Raw genomic sequence first — 15,960 nt, 5'->3', positions numbered from 1 at the left:
GCCCTAAGCTAATAATGAATCTAGCTATTAAAAAGGGTATTTTTCCCTTGCAGTGGAAGAGCGCTGTAGTGAAACCTCTGCTAAAGAAGGCCTCCCTTGATCCGGAGGTTTTAAAAAACTTCCGTCCGATCTCGCTGCTTCCAGCTCCAGCGAAGATGCTTGAGGTACACCTTAACAAGCACCTCGCTGCCTTTGTGGAAAGCTCAGGCTGCCTGGACTCCTCCCAGCATGGATTCAGGAGGGAACATAGCGCCGAGTCGGCCCTCACCACTGTGCTTGATAAGATCCGCACAACTGTGGATGGGGGCCAGACTTCCCTCCTGGTCCTATTAGATCTAACTGCGGCCTTCGATACCCTCTCACCCTCAGTTCTTACTTCTCGTCTGAGGGATGTGGGGGTGAAGGACACAGCTCTGGATCTGCTGACTTCCTTCCTTGATGGGAGAGTACAAACAGTCAAGCTGGGGGAGTTTCTATCTCCATCCCGAACAGTGCTGTGTGGGGTCCCACAAGGGTCGGTTCTGAGTCCGACCCTATTTAACATCTACGTGACCCCACTAGCCAGACTTATAAGATCTTTCGGGATGGAGGTAGTTTCCTACGCAGACGACACCCAAATCCTCGTCTCTCTCTCTCTCATTCAGATGTACGAACTGCCTCCAATTTTAGATCTTGTATGGAGGCGGTTGGTTACTGGATGATCCAGAATTCTCTCAAACTGAATGGGGAGAAGACTGAGGTAATGGTGTTCGGAGGGAAAGAGAATATCTGGTCAGCCAACTGGTGGCCTGACTCGCTGGGAGAGTGTCCTTCCCCCACAACATCGGCTAAGAACCTTGGGGTGATGATAGACCCTGCCCTGGATATGGGCAAGCAGGTGAGTAGAACCATCTCCACCTGTTGGGGATTGATTCACACCCTGCGAAGGATTAGGAAATACCTCTCCCCTCAATCTAGAAAGCAAATAGCGGTCGCACTTATTGGCTCACGTCTGGACTACTGCAATGCGCTGTATGTAGGGCTAAGCAGGAGCCTGCTACAGCGCTTGCAGGTGGTCCAGAACGCTATAGCCAGGTTTGTCTTGGATGCTCCCAGACGCTCATCGGCCACGTTGGCCAGGAAAACACTGCACTGGCTACCGGTAGAATACCGAGTACGGTTCAAAGCTTTATGTATGACCTATAGAGCCATCACAAAAATCAGTGATTCGGGAGTTGGTTCCATCATCTCCCTCTATATTCCCGGAAGGAGCCTACGTTCCTCAGGGAAATCGCTTTTGACAGTTCCCCGCACACGAAAGGCCAAATGGGGCGGCAGGGCCTTTTCTACCCTAGTTCCCAAATGGTGGAATGATCTTCCCCTTGACCTTAGGTCCCTGCCTTCCCTACAGAAATTTCGAAGTGCTCTTAAAACTCGCTTTTTTCTGCAAGCCTATATGTAAGGATGTATGTTTCAACTCTCTGATGGTATTGTTAGGCGCCTTGATACCTTCGGGTTATTGTCTTGCGCATTATAAATTTTATCAAATCAAATCAAATCAAATAAGCTACAGTGCAAAAAACGGCCATACTTATGACTATCCTAGTCATTTTGTATAGACCAAACTGCAGCCAATCAGGCGACAGCACCCACCAGAATGTTCTCCCCAGAGGCTCAGGCTCTCAGAATTTCTACCGCACGTTGTGTGAAGGGAGTCTCCCTGAGCTCTGGTCAGTTCTTCACAACTTTGGGTGGTTTTCTGATAGATACATCTGCCTTGTGGATTCCTCACCTTGTGAATATCCCCCTTGCGTCAGCAACGTTCGGAATTTTTCTTTGTAGCACGCCGACGTGGACGACGTCATAGGAACGCGGCATCGCGCGCGACTCCGTCTGACGTCACCGACCCCTTATTAGGCCTATGTCGGCATGATGACATCCGTTCCCTTTTTTCCGCGTCGTCGACGCCAACGGTTTCAGGGATCTTCTGTAGTTACAGATAGAAACTTTGTTTCTTTTTGTCTGTTACTGTTTCTGTTCTTCGTCGAGGATGTTGTCGAAGAAAACGGGATTCAAGCAGTGCGGCTCGTGTGCCAGGATGATGTCAATTACTGATCCACACGAGGATTGTTTATGGTGTTTGGGATCATATCACGACGTCAAGGGCTGTCGATCCTGTTAAAAAATGAATCCGAAGGCTCTACGTGAACGAGAAGCAAAACTTTTATTGGCCAAAATTAAAAGTAAAGAAGCCGCTAGATCTTCGAGATCAAGATCAAAACACTCCAGGTCGAGACCGAAGTCAAGATCGAGGTCGCGATCGAAGTCATCGAGGTCGCGATCGAGGTCGAGGGCCAGATCGGAGTCGGCGTCGAAGTCGGCTTCTGGACATGCTTCGGGTTCCTCGAAGAAAAGACATAAGAGGAAGAAGCATAGTTCTCGCCATCATTCGGGGTCTTCGGACTCTTAAGAAGAAATCTTCTCGTAAGCATCTCAAGGACTTTGTATCTAGGTCTCCTGTTGGTGGTACCACTCCGGTAAGATCTCGAGAGCATACACCGGAGCCGGAACTGGATCCGAATCCGGCTTCGGATCACTCTTCGGAGCATGAGGACGTCGTGGAAGTTCCTCAATCTCCGATTCCAGAGGATGAACCGGAAAATCAAAAGGATCAAGGAGAGCCGAATCCAGTACAGCCTCCTACTAATCCTATGGGTTCTTACCCTTCTTTTCCTGGTCAAGATCCATCGCATTTCCTTAATGCTATGTATGGAGTGTATGCGAGGGCAATGTACCCCACTGGAGCACCTGCGGGTCCTATGGGTCCTTTGTCTTTCAACTTGGGTATTCCCCAAACTTCTGCACCGGCGCCTTTTCTACCTTTCATGCCGACTCCATATCCTTGGATCGGTTCGGCGCCGCCGAGGTCATCGACTCCGCGCACGGCTTCGCCGACTCCGGAGCGACCTCGGAATTCGGATCGAGGCTCGACGCCGGTTCCTGTTGCTCAACCCTCTGTTGTTCCAGCTCCTCGATCGACGCCGGCTCCGACTCCATCCGAGTCGTTGCCGGATCCATCGACGTCGATCCGTATGGAGTGGTCGAGACGTAGAGCCCAGCGTCTACTGGAGGAGAAAGAGTATATGGAACCTGAAGTGGAGGAAGGTGAACTTCAGGAACATGATGATTGTTTAGAGGATCTTCATTCTGCTAGCAGTCTTGAACTTTCTCCTGAATGGGGGTTACCTGTGGTTTCAGATGCACCCTCCAAGGATGTGATACCATACCATATAGTAATTAGGAAAGCTGCTGATTTACTGAACTTAACTTTGCCAACAGTTGAGTTCAAACCTAATATCCTCACAGAAGTCTTGCATTCGCCTTCTTCTATCGTTGAGCCTACTCTACCCTTCACTGAAGCTCTGACCGAACCAATTCTAGAAGTTTGGAAAAAGTCTTTGTCTGCACCTGCAGTATCTAGATCGGTGGCGAGACGTTATAGGGTGGCTCCTGGAGATCCTGAGTTCTTGTCATCTCACCCTTCGCCAGAGAGTCTGGTAGTTCAGGCTGCTTGTGCGAATAGATCAGCTGGCTCCTTTCCTCACGTTCCTGGGGATAAAGACTCCAAAAAGTTGGATCAGGCCGCTAAGAAGGTCTTCTCCTCATGTAGCATGGCCTTACAATCAACAAATGCTACTTGTTTGCTTGGCAGATATGTGCATGCCTTAATGGACTCAGTCAAACAATTATCTGCTAAACTTCCAGAAGAAGACAGGAAAAACTTTAATGAGGTTCTTTTGGACACTCAGGCTGCAGCCCGTCAAGTTATTCAGAGTGGCATGGACACTGCAGACTCTGTGGCTAGAATAATGGGTTCTTCAGTAGCTACCAGAAGAGCTGCTTGGTTAAAGTCCTCAGAGTTTTCCACTGATGTACAGGCTACTCTTTTGGATTTACCTTTTGACGGGGTTGGTCTCTTTGGAAAAAAAGCAGATACAGCTCTGGAGAGGTTCAAAGATAGCCGAGCGACGGCTAGATCTTTGGGTTTGCAAGCGAAGGGTACAGCCACCAGAAAGTTCAGAGGCTTTGGCAGATCTTCCTTTCGTCCTTTCAGGCAAGGCCAGCAACAGCAGCAGCAACAGAACCCTCTGTACAAGTCTTATAGAGGTAGACAGAAGGGTCGTGGACGTGGACGTCAAGCCTCTTCCTCCTAGACTTCCTCCTCTAATACCCACCCTCCACCTGCAGCAGCAAAGCAGCCCTAGATCCGCCATTCCGGATCATGCAGGTCCGGTAGGGGGTCGGCTTACTCATTTTCTACGGGATTGGGAATCGGTTACATCAGATCTTTGGGTTCTCAATCTCGTAGAAAATTGGTATGCCCTTCCCTTTCGGGAATTTCCTCCCAATTACCCTCCTTGCCAAGGTTATTGTTCAGAGGACCACCTGCTTCTCTTGCAGGAAGAAGTCCTGGCTCTTTTCAGAAAGGGTGCGATAGAGGTGGTTCCGGAGCAGGAGAGGGGTCAGGGATGCTACTCCCGGTATTTTCTGATCCCCAAGAAGGATGGCAGGCTTCGACCAATCCTGGATCTCAGGATCTTGAACTTGTATCTGAAACAAGAAAAGTTCAAGATGCTCACTCTTGCGCAGGTTCTTCAAGCGCTGTTGGAAGAAGACTGGATGGTGTCGATCGACTTGCAGGATGCTTATTTTCACATGCCTATCCTGAAGTCACACAGGAAGTATCTCCGTTTTACGGTGGGTTCGCAACACTACCAGTTTGCGGTCCTTCCGTTTGGACTTACTACTGCGCCTCGAGTTTTCACCAAGGTGATGGCAGTGGTGGCAGCACATCTCAGAAGGTCGGGAATTCCTGTATTTCCGTATCTGGACGACTGGCTCATCAAAGCAGAGTCACCGGAGAAGGTGCTCCATCATCTGCAAGAGACAACTCAGTTGTTACACAGGATGGGTTTTTCGATAAATGTACCCAAGTCTCACCTGGTGCCCTCCCAGCGCAACCTGTTCATAGGTGCGGTACTGGACACAACTGTATGTCGTGCATTCCCTCCACCTCAAAGGATTCGCGACATACAGGAAATGATTCCTTTATTTTTCAGTGGAGCGGTTGTTCCAGTCCTGAAGGTCCTTCGTCTGCTTGGTCTGATGGCTTCTTGCATTCTGTTGGTCAACCATGCACGCTGGCACATGAGGGCACTCCAGTGGTGCCTCCGCAGGCAGTGGTATCAGCACAACGGAGATCTCAGGGAGTCAGTGAGGATCTCCAGAGAAACTGCTGCGGATCTGTCCTGGTGGAGTGTGGAAAGCAATCTTTCTCAGGGAAAGCCTTTCCAGCTGCCTCCATCGGTGGCCACAGTGATAACGGATGCATCCACTCTAGGGTGGGGTGCTCATCTGGGGGATCTGGAAGTCAAAGGTCTTTGGTCTCCAGAGGAAAGGTTGCTTCATATCAACCTTCTAGAGTTACGGGCGATACGTTTGGCGCTCAAGGCCTTCCTCCCTTCCCTTCGCGGTCAGTCGGTTCAAGTCCTGACGGACAACACGACCGCGATCTGGTACATCAACAAGTAGGGAGGAGTAGGGTCGCAGTGTCTCTGCAGAGAGGCTCTGTGTGTCCGGTCCTGGGTTCAGGACCATCAGATTTGTCTGATGGCAAATCATCTGGCCGGAGTTCTGAACGTTCGTGCAGACGTTCTCAGTCGGCAGTTCTCTGCCGATCACGAGTGGAGGCTTCACCCGGAGGTTGTTCACGACATCTTTCAGATGTGGGGGACTCCTCGGGTGGACCTGTTCGCCACTCGCGAGAATGCTCACTGCCCGTCATTCTGCAGTCTCCAGTATCCGATGCAAGGAGCTTTGGGGGACGCGTTTCATTCGAGTTGGGGAAATCAACTCCTTTACGCGTTTCCTCCCATACCCTTGATTCCTCGGGTTCTGAGGAAGATTCGCCAGGACCGGGCCCGAGTCATATTGGTCGCCTCGGATTGGCCAAGAAGGGTGTGGTACACGGACCTACTCCACCTCTCCTCTCACCCGCCGCTCCGTCTCCCTCTCAGGGCAGATCTCCTCTCCCAGATGGAGGGGCAGGTTCTACACCCCCACCTCCAGACATTACACCTTCATGCCTGGAGATTGAACGGGGCAACCTGAACTCTTTTTCTCTCCCTCACGATGTGGTGGATGTCATTCTTTCGGCCAGGCGTGACTCCACCAAGTCCATCTATTCGTACAGATGGTCTAAATTTGTTGTTTGGTGTAGGGAGAAGGCTGTTGACCCTTTGAGGGCTCATCTGTCTGATATTTTGCAGTTTGCTCTCTCTTTGGCACAGCAAGGATTTGCTGTTGCCACAGTCAAAGGTTACCTTTCGGCGTTATCGTCATTTCTCTGCTTGCCGGACCAGCCGTCTCTTTTTAAATCTCCAGTTGTTTTGAGGTTTCTGAAGGGCCTCACAAATAAGTTCCCTCCTTCTCCATTTATTGTTCCTCAATGGGACTTAAATCTTGTCTTAACGGGTTCTCCCTTCGAACCCTTACACAAGTGTCCCATGAGGCTTTTGTCTTTCAAGACGGTCTTCTTAGTAGCAATCACCTCGGCAAGGAGGGTGAGTGAGCTTCAAGCTCTTAGTTCTAAGCCCCCATTCCTGACCATTCATGCTGAACGAATGGTTCTTAGGACCAGGGCTGCTTTTCTGCCTAAGGTGGTAACTCCCTTCCATCTAGGACAATCCATTACCCTCCATACCTTCTTTCCTCCCCCTCACCCTTCTAAGGAGGAAGAGAGACTGCACCGTTTGGACCCTAAGAGGGCGGTGTCTTTTTATCTGGATAGAACTAAAGACTTTCGGATTGACGATCAGCTGTTTGTTGGTTTTGCTGGCTGTCGGAAGGGCAGATCGGTGCACAAGCGCACACTTTCCAGGTGGATAATCCTGTGCATCAAGATTTGCTACTCCCTGGCGGGTAAGGACCCTCCTGAGGGTATAAGAGCTCATTCTACCAGAGCAAGGTCTGCTACTTCTGCATTGTCTAGAGGTGTACCTGTTGAGGACATTTGCAGATCCGCGACTTGGGCCTCCCTCCACACTTTCGCGAAGCATTACTGCTTGGATTCCGAGGTGAGGAGGGACGGCCACTTCGCGCGTTCTGTCCTCCAAGATTTCCTGGTGTAGCAGAGTGGACACCCTCCTCCGGGAGTGGGGACTGCTGTGGGACTCTATTCACAAGGTGAGGAATCCACAAGGCAGATGTATCTATCAGAAGAACAAGTTACTTACCTTCGGTAACGCTTTTTCTGGTAGATACAGTATCTGCCTGTGGATTCCTCACTGGCCCGCCCGCCTCCCCGTTGTTCACTCTGCTATACCTGGTCTTTTTTGTATATTTATTTGTATATTTATTGGGTTTTTGATACCTTTGCTACGCACTATGTGTGCTATTATGGTTTGTATGTACTGTGTACACTGTATATATGTATATTTCCTGTCATTGGTCCGTCCGGGTGCCTCGAAGGCACGGAAAAAAGGGCGGAACTGATGTCATCACGCCGACGTAGGCCTAATAAGGGGTCGGTGACGTCAGACAGAGTCACGCGCGATGCCGCGTTCCTATGACGTCGTCCACGCCGGCGTGCTACAAAGAAAATTTCCGAACTTTGCTGACGCAAGGGGGATATTCACAAAGTGAGGAATCCACAGGCAGATACTGTATCTACCAGAAAAAGCGTTACCGAAGGTAAGTAACTTGTTCTTTTTCCTTCTTAAAGATGTCATCTTTTAAATCCCTCTTCATGCCTTGTGAATCTTGTTGAAAGCTTAGGCTTTTTAAGGAGGATCTCCACAAGAAATGTATTTATTGTCTGTATCCAGACCATGACGTAAATGAGTGTAAGATCTGCAGAACATTTCCTCAGAAGACCCTCGGAGACAGGGAGGGTCGTCTTCTCCTGTGGCTTCTGCAGATCAAGGACCAGGATAACCCTCTTTCTGAGGTAGGAAGTATAGCCTCGGGGTCTTCTATGTCCTCTAGAAAGAGGAAGGCTGAGGTAGAAATAACTTCTCATGGGGCAAAGGTGTTGAGAAGAGCCCAATCCTCTAAGGATTCTGGCGTGCCTTCAGCTTCTACCTCCAAAAAGGCATCTCCACCTTCAAAATCTGGACCTGGTACGCCCCCTAGAAAGTCTGGAAAGTCTTCATCTTCCAAAAGACCATCACAGAAAATTTTACCTCAGAAAACTGCATCGTCGACGACGGCCTCTCCTTCGACGATTATCAGCGTCGACGCATCTTCGATGTCGATGGTTACTTTCTCCTTGCCAAAGCCCGGGATGGTGATGTCTTCAGCTTCTTCCCCGTCGACGCTAGTCTTTGTGACGGTTCGACCCATCTCATTGACGAAGGTAATGCCAGCGATCGCCGACGCCCCATCATCGACGAAGGTTCTAAAAGTCCCGTCGACGAGCGCATCCCGTCGACGGGTCCCTAGTCGACGAAGATCACCTTCCCGTCGACGACTTCGTCGATGAAGACCACCTTCCCGTCGACGACCTCATCGTCAACGAAGATTACAGCGTCGTCGATAGCCACGTCGTCGACGAAAAATACCTCGTCATCAATATCATCATCATCGACGAAGATGGCATCGTCGTCGAATACATCGTCGACAAAAATTACTGTTCCATCGACGACCACTGGCTATACACCTTCTCCGTCCACGACACCGGTGACGGTTGTACCGTCGACGCCTCCTCTCTTATCTTGTAGGGAACTACAAGTGTGGTCTGCTGCACCGTCTGCAGTCTCTTTGGCTTTGCCGTCTACGACAGCTTCATTATTGGAAAGACGGGGCTCCTCCTTAGCGGTTCTTTCTCTGTTGAAGTTGCCTGAGCAACTATTAGACTCTGAAGAGGATGAGGAGCAATCTGAGGAGGATGAGAGTTTTTGTGCAGCTTGAAGTCCATCTGAGCTGCTTAAAAAATACCAGGATGAGGATCAAGAAGAGGAGGAACAGTTCCTTGAGCCTACATGTCGGGCTCCTACCTCGGTGCCTACAGCACAGATGCCATTAGATCGTCTCAACAACTTACAATATATGTAGAATGAATACTATTGCTGGTTCTCACCATCCGAAACAGGCGAATCTCACCTTTCGACGCCAATGCCTCAAGCCTCTACGGTAGGGTTTAGACCTCCAAGGCAATCTTCTCCGTTGCCAGTATCAGAAATACGGTCTACAGTCCCTCCTTCGCCAATGCCATATCACCATGCACAGGATAATGACACCTCTGAGGAAGAAAGAGAAGAGGGAGAAGTGGATGATAAGTCAGTGCTGTCGGAGTGGGACGAATACCAAACTCAAACCCCTTCTCTGACTGTTCCACCTGCTGCGGATTCTCCGCCTGTGAATGCCGGAGGGTTCCACCTTATAATGGAAAGAGCAACAAAAAGATTTTTGATTTCCATGGAAACAAAACAGGATGACTGTTTCCTGGATGATTTTAAGGATCAACCTCAAAGACAGATTAAGACAATGCCAATAATTGACTTATTTGGAAAGAGGGTCTAAAGATAATGTCTATGCCGAATTGTCTCCCTGTAGTGTTACCTCGAGTAGATAAGAAATACAAGGCACCTCTCACTTCACCAGCATGCCTTATCGGACAGTCAAAGACGGATTCAGTAGTCACCCAAGCAGCTCAGAGACGAGCCAGGAATCCATCTTTGCAGATAACCGCTCCACCGGACGGGGATGGAAGTCGTCTGGATTCCATTGGGAAAAAAGTTTCAACTATAGCTGCAACTACTGTCCGTGCTGCGAACTCCCTAGCGATACTAGGGAGATATGATAGACAAATGTGGTCGGACATATCACCATATATTGAGAAGCTTCCGGAACCTGACCGATCTGAAGCCAAGAAAATACTACATGAAGAAGAATGTACCTCAGCAGAAATGATTGATGCAGCAGTATATGTAGCAGCTACTGGATTCAGACAATTGGCGGGTGCAGCAGTGTTGAGGTGGCAAGGTTGGCTGAAATCAACATACTTCCGCAAAGATCATAGACATGCCCTATGACGGGGAGACAATCCTTGCAGACCATCAAGAAGGACACAGAGACTGCAAGATCGCTGGGGAGTCTATAATTTCGTAAATCGTCCTTTCATGGTGCAAAAGGACGGGGCAATTTTTCCAATAGGGGAAGATACTCTCAGCAACGTTCGTATTAAACCACACAAGGTAACCAAAGATACCAACCGTACAAACAACAAACTTACGGTCAGCGAGGAAACAATTATTCTCAAGCAAGAAGGAAGTCTTCTTATCGTGGACGAGAGACCTCCAAAAATAAATGAAACGGACAACCTGCCACCATTTCTACCCATTCCAAAGTTAAAAATTGGAGGAAGAATATCCAGTTTCTTATCGAATTGGTTAAAAGTTACTACGGACAGATGGGTCCTGGATGTAGTAGCCAGGGGCCACGCTCTGGAATTTGTCAAAACCCCTCCAAATTCTTCCCCAAAAGTTCCACCACCAGCTCATCTCAAGGAGCTGTTCTCCCAAATATATGTAATGATTCGGAAAGGAGCGATCAAAAAAGTAACTCAATTGCAAAGAGGAATAGGTTTCTATTCAAGATTTTTCCTCATACGCAAGAAGTCAGGGGAATGGCGTCCTATCCTCGACCTGCGTGCCCTCAGCAAATACCTCAAAAAGTTGTCCTTCCGGATGCTATCACTTCAAGAAATCCTCCAGTTTCTCTTGGAAGGGGAACACATGGAAACCTTCGACCTTCAGAATGCCTATTTCCATGTGCCCATCCTTCCCAGGCACAGGAAATTCTTAAGGTTCAGAGTGGCTGGCAGGGACTTTCAATTCAAAGTTCTACCATTTGGACTCCGTTCAGCTTCCAGAGTTTTCACGAAGATATTAGCTCCAGTGGCAGCTCATCTTCGTTTGGATATTTGGGTATGCTCAGACGTGAGTCCCTTGCTCACTTTGCCATTGGATTCAAGCAAGCCGGGCTGAAGACTGCTGTAATGCAGAAACCGGTCCTTGGAAGCTTGTTTCCGGTCCAGGGAAGGTATGGCTTGGCAGTTCGGGCTGGACTGTTCCCATGAGGCACAGGGTCAGACTGATTTGCATATAGCCATGTCTGAACTGGGGTGGCTGAGTGGGCTAAAGAACGGTGATGGATCAAACCCAGATCTTTTGACTGGGTGTGAGTGTTTGATTGGTTCAGATGCTCCGTCCATCACCACCCCCTTTTGTACCGCTTTGGCCGCCATAAGTGTAGCAGGGTATGCTCAGACGTGAGTCCCCTGCTCACTTTGCAACTGGATTCAAGCAAGCCGGGCTGAAGACGGCTGTAATGCCAGAAACCGGTCCTCGGAAGCTTGTTTCCGGTCCAGGGAAGGCATGGCTTGGCAGTTCGGGCTGGACTGTTCCCATGAGGCACAGGGTCAGACTGATTTGCATATAGCCATGTCTGAACTGGGGTGGCAGAGTGGGCTAAAGAACGGTGATGGATCAAACCCAGATCTTTTGACTGGGTGTGAGTGTTTGATTGGTTCAGATGCTCCGTCCATCACCACCCCCTTTTGTACATCTTTGTTTGGAAGGCATTCACATTTTTCCATACCTGGACGACTGCCTTATCAAGGCCAATTCTCTAGGAACAGCAAAAGCGCATGTTCGAAGATGCCTGTCACTATTCCAGTCCCTGGGTCTCTCAGTCAATTTCGAGAAATCCCATTTAACTCCGTCTCGCAGAAAGTCTTTCTTGGGAGCCACATTGGACACTGAACTCACTCAAGCTTTCGTTTCAAAAGAAAGGCGGATACAAATTTTCAAGATGGCTTCCCTACTACTACAAAAAGAGTACATTTCCGTTCGGATGTTCAAATCTTTCCTAGGGATGATCTCCTCCTGCATCCCGCTGATACCCAACTGTCGTCTCAGAATGAGACCCCATACAAGAGGAACTCAGGGCCCGATGTAGGTAAATCTCATTTACCGACTCTAGAATTCCACAATTATAACTTTTCGCTATTTTAGATTCCATGAATGAGATTTAGGTAAAAATTCGGTAATTTTTACCGAATCGGTATGATTCGGTAATTACCGAATCGGTATTTACCGATTCGGTAATTGCCATTGATTCCTATGGCCTTGAGGAATGAATGTCAATTACCGAATCGGTAAAATTACCGAATTGTCAAGTGGGACAGGGTGTCACTTTGACACCCTGTGCACTAACCCTGGGCGTAGTGTGCGGAGTGGGGCTCCGCGGAGCTACGCGAAGTGGGCGCACAACTACGCCCACCCGCGCACTCCGCGTAGCCCCACTCCGCGCCGCCCGCCTCCCTCCCGCCCTCCCTAAATACATAAATAAATGTATAAAAAGCTTTTAAAAACACTTACCTTGTCTGCCGCGTCCCCGGAGCTCCCTCTCGCCGTCCCGCCGTTCGCGCCGCCACCGAATCGGATCCTAATGCGCATGCGCGGGCGGCCGCGCATGCGCATTCCTCACGAGAAATGCGCGCCCGCCCGCGCACGCGCATTAGGATCCGAAATGGCGGCGCGCATCGCGGGACGGCGAGAGGGAGCCCCGGGGACGCGGCAGACAAGGTAAGTGTTTTAAAAAGCTTTTTATACATTTATTTATGTATTTAGGGAGGGCGGGAGGGAGGCGGGTGGCGGCCGGCTACGCTCCGTCTGCGGAGCGCGCGTAGTGCCGCCCGGCTACGCCGGCTACGCAAAATGCGTAGGAGGCGGCTCTCCGTGCACTCCGTGCACGGAGCGTAGCTGGCCGCCCAGGCTTACTGTGCACCTCTGATTCTGGCTTGTGTGCCATGTGACACACATACATGCCCTGAGGGCATGTATGTGTGCCACATGGCACAGGTGTACATGCACAGATGTGCACATGTGCACATGTACATGTGTACATGCACAGATGTGCATGTATACAGGAATTCGTTCTTTACCATGAAATAGTATTTCATGGTAAAGAACGAATTCTTAAGGGCCTGTGGCACAGTTTTCAGTGCCACCTACATCTAGATTTACCGATTCGGTAAATATAAGACCCCCTACATTTCAAAAGCCAAATACCGGTCGGTAACGGCCGAAATCGGCTGTTACCGACCGGTATTTGGTGTCCTACATCGGGCCCTCAGCCTCCAATGGGTGCAGGTTTCAGGGTCGTTCGACGACATGATCAACATAACTCCTCGTATGAGGAACACCTTTCAATGGTGGATACACAAGAACAATTTAAAAAAGGGATGTGCATTCCTAACGGAGGTGCCAAGGTTCACCGTCACCAAGGATGCTTCTTTGGAAGGATGGGGCGCACACCTTCATGGAATGACGGTCAACGGGAAATGGAGTGTGCAACAGAGAAAGTGGCACATAAATCTCCTAGAACTGCGAGCCATTTTTCTAGCCCTGAAGTCTTTTCGGGCAGTCATCAAGGGTTCCACGGTTCTAATTCGAAAAGACAATACAACACGTATGCATTATCTAAACAAAGAAGGAGGAACGAGGTCGGCCCTACTATCTCAACAAGCGCAGGAGATTTGGGACTGGGCCTTGGATCACAAGATCAATCTGTCAGCGGTTCACGTTCCAGGGATCTCCAACGTGTTAGTAGACTCCCTCAGCAGATCTGCAATATCCAATCACGAGTGGGAGATCCATCAACCGACTCTAGATCGAGTCTTTCAAGAGTGGAGTTACCCAGACCTGGACTTGTTTGCAACGAATCAGAACCGCAAATGCCTACACTTTGCAAGCTGGATTCCCCACAAGAACTCATGCGGGGATGCGCTTTCGATGAACTGGTCTCAGTTATATGCATACGCCTTTCCACCAATTCCGCTGGTTCCCAGGGTCATCCGGAAGATGAAGAGGCAACCATGTTGTCTAATTCTCCTTGCGCCCAGATGGCCTCGACAGTATTGGTTCACCGAGCTTCTCCTCCTCTCGGAGTGCAATCCCATTCAGTTGCCACCAATGCAGAATCTCCTGTCAGGTTTGCCATCCGGATCCACCTTCCTTGAAATTAGCAGCTTGGCTCCTCAACACATTGAATTCGCCTATTTAGACATCCCTGCGGATTGTCAAGAGGTTCTAGCAAATGCTAGAGCGCTGGCCACGATTAGGACTTACAAGCTCAAATGGAAGAGGTTCTGTGTCTGGTGTCACTCTGTCAACCTACATCCGATTCATGCTAAACCGGAACAAATCTTGCCATTCTTCCTTCATCTGGCTAGATCCGCTTTATCTCATTCAACTCTTAAAGTATTTTTGGCGGCCATTTCCAGATTCCGGCAGGATGGATCTACTTCTCTTTATTCATCAAGAATAATTCAGCAATTTTTTAAAGGATTATTCCGAATGTTTCCTCTAGTTCGACGTCCACCTCCATCCTGGTACTTAAATGTGGTGCTCGCTCAACTCATGCGTCACCCTTCTGAACCTATTCATAAAGTAGATCTCAAGTTCCTTTCATGGAAAGTTGCTTTGCTCTTAGCACTGACCTCAGCACGGAGAGTCAGCGACATTCAGGCGTTTACAACCAAATCTCCTTTCTTGCAATTCACTTCAAATTCAGTGGTGCTGTGCACCAATCCAAGTTACATGCCTAAGGTTCCCTCTGACTTTCATCTTAACGAGCTGGTGATTCTAAAGACATTCTTTCCAAATCCGCAAACAGCGTCAGAAAAGGCCTTGCATTCTCTAGACATCAAGAGATGTCTCAAGTTCTATCTCCAACGGACTGCCACATTATGGAAAACAGACCAATTGTTTGTAGCATATGGAAAGCTACGTCAGGGATACGCTGTATCCATGCCGACTATAGCCTGGTGGGTCTCCTCAGCAATTGGTCTGTGTCATCAACAGGCAGGAAGACCTCTACAGTCTCTGGCAAGAGAGCATTCTACAAGAGCGGTTTCCTCTTCTACCGCTCTCTTCGCTGGTGTGCATCTCCATCAGATTTGCAGAGCAGCAACTTGGTCCAGTAGGCATACCTTCACCAAACATTACTCTTTGGACACTGCAAGTGATGCAGATACTTCGGTGGGCAGAGCAGTTCTTCGCAATCTTTTCAAATAAGGTGAGCCTCTGTTCTCCCTCCTCCTTTATGCTCTTTTTAGACGCTTATTATAACATGTTATTCGCTTTTGCAAAGCATGCATGTATACTGTGATACAAGGAGCGTCTAATGAGCATGATGTTTTATACTCCTATCTACTCTGATTCAGGCATGTGAATCTATGAAAGACACCCCAATACTGGAGAAGAACAATAGTTACTTACCTGTAATCGGTGGTTCTCCAGTATTGGTGTCTTTCATAGATTCACATGCACCCGCTCACCTCCCCTCAGAGGCTCCTTCAGGTGATTATGTTGGTTTCACTCCTGTGCGAGAAAATCTGAGAGCCCAAGCCTCTGGGGAGAACATTCTGGTGGGTGCTGTCGCCTGAATGGCTGCAGTTTGGTCTGTACAAAATGACTAGGATAGTCATGAGTGTGGAAGTTTTTTGCACTGCAGCTTAGGGCTACTTTACTTCCTGGTTGGTTATTACGAAGGTTTTGGTTTATATAGGCATATTATTGCTTTTTTATTTACCGTGGGACTCCCACTCCGACAACGGGGAATGATTCAGGCATATGAGTCTATGAAAGACACCAATACTGGAGAACCACAGATTACAGGTAAGTAACAATTGTTCTTATGCGCAATCATGACATAATTTCAACATGTGTGCCTCAAATAGAAAAGTACAGGGCTGCGAGTCTTTTTTGACACAGGTATTGTATTGTAATAACAAAGTGATGCCGGATCTAAAAGTGCATATCATACCTTGTCCCCTAACAGTCCCAGGGACTAGTCAAGAGGGAGAGGTGACTTTTGAAAAAAAGCATCTAACTGAGGAGCTACGGGGTAACT

At 48.9% G+C, this 15,960-nt stretch overlaps 1 protein-coding gene across 2 annotated transcripts in view; it reads left to right on the top strand.

Moving 5' to 3' along the window:
• The window catches only part of CEP162 (centrosomal protein 162), a 977,479-nt gene that overhangs the window by 281,715 nt on the left and 679,804 nt on the right, over positions 1-15,960 (top strand). The gene's annotated exons all lie outside the window — the stretch shown is intronic.

Source organism: Lissotriton helveticus, chromosome 6 (assembly GCF_964261635.1).
Source record: "Lissotriton helveticus chromosome 6, aLisHel1.1, whole genome shotgun sequence".
Taxonomy (NCBI): Eukaryota; Metazoa; Chordata; class Amphibia; order Caudata; family Salamandridae; genus Lissotriton; species Lissotriton helveticus.
Note: the sequence above shows the minus strand (reverse complement) of the source record. Positions and strands in the feature narration are given on the sequence as shown.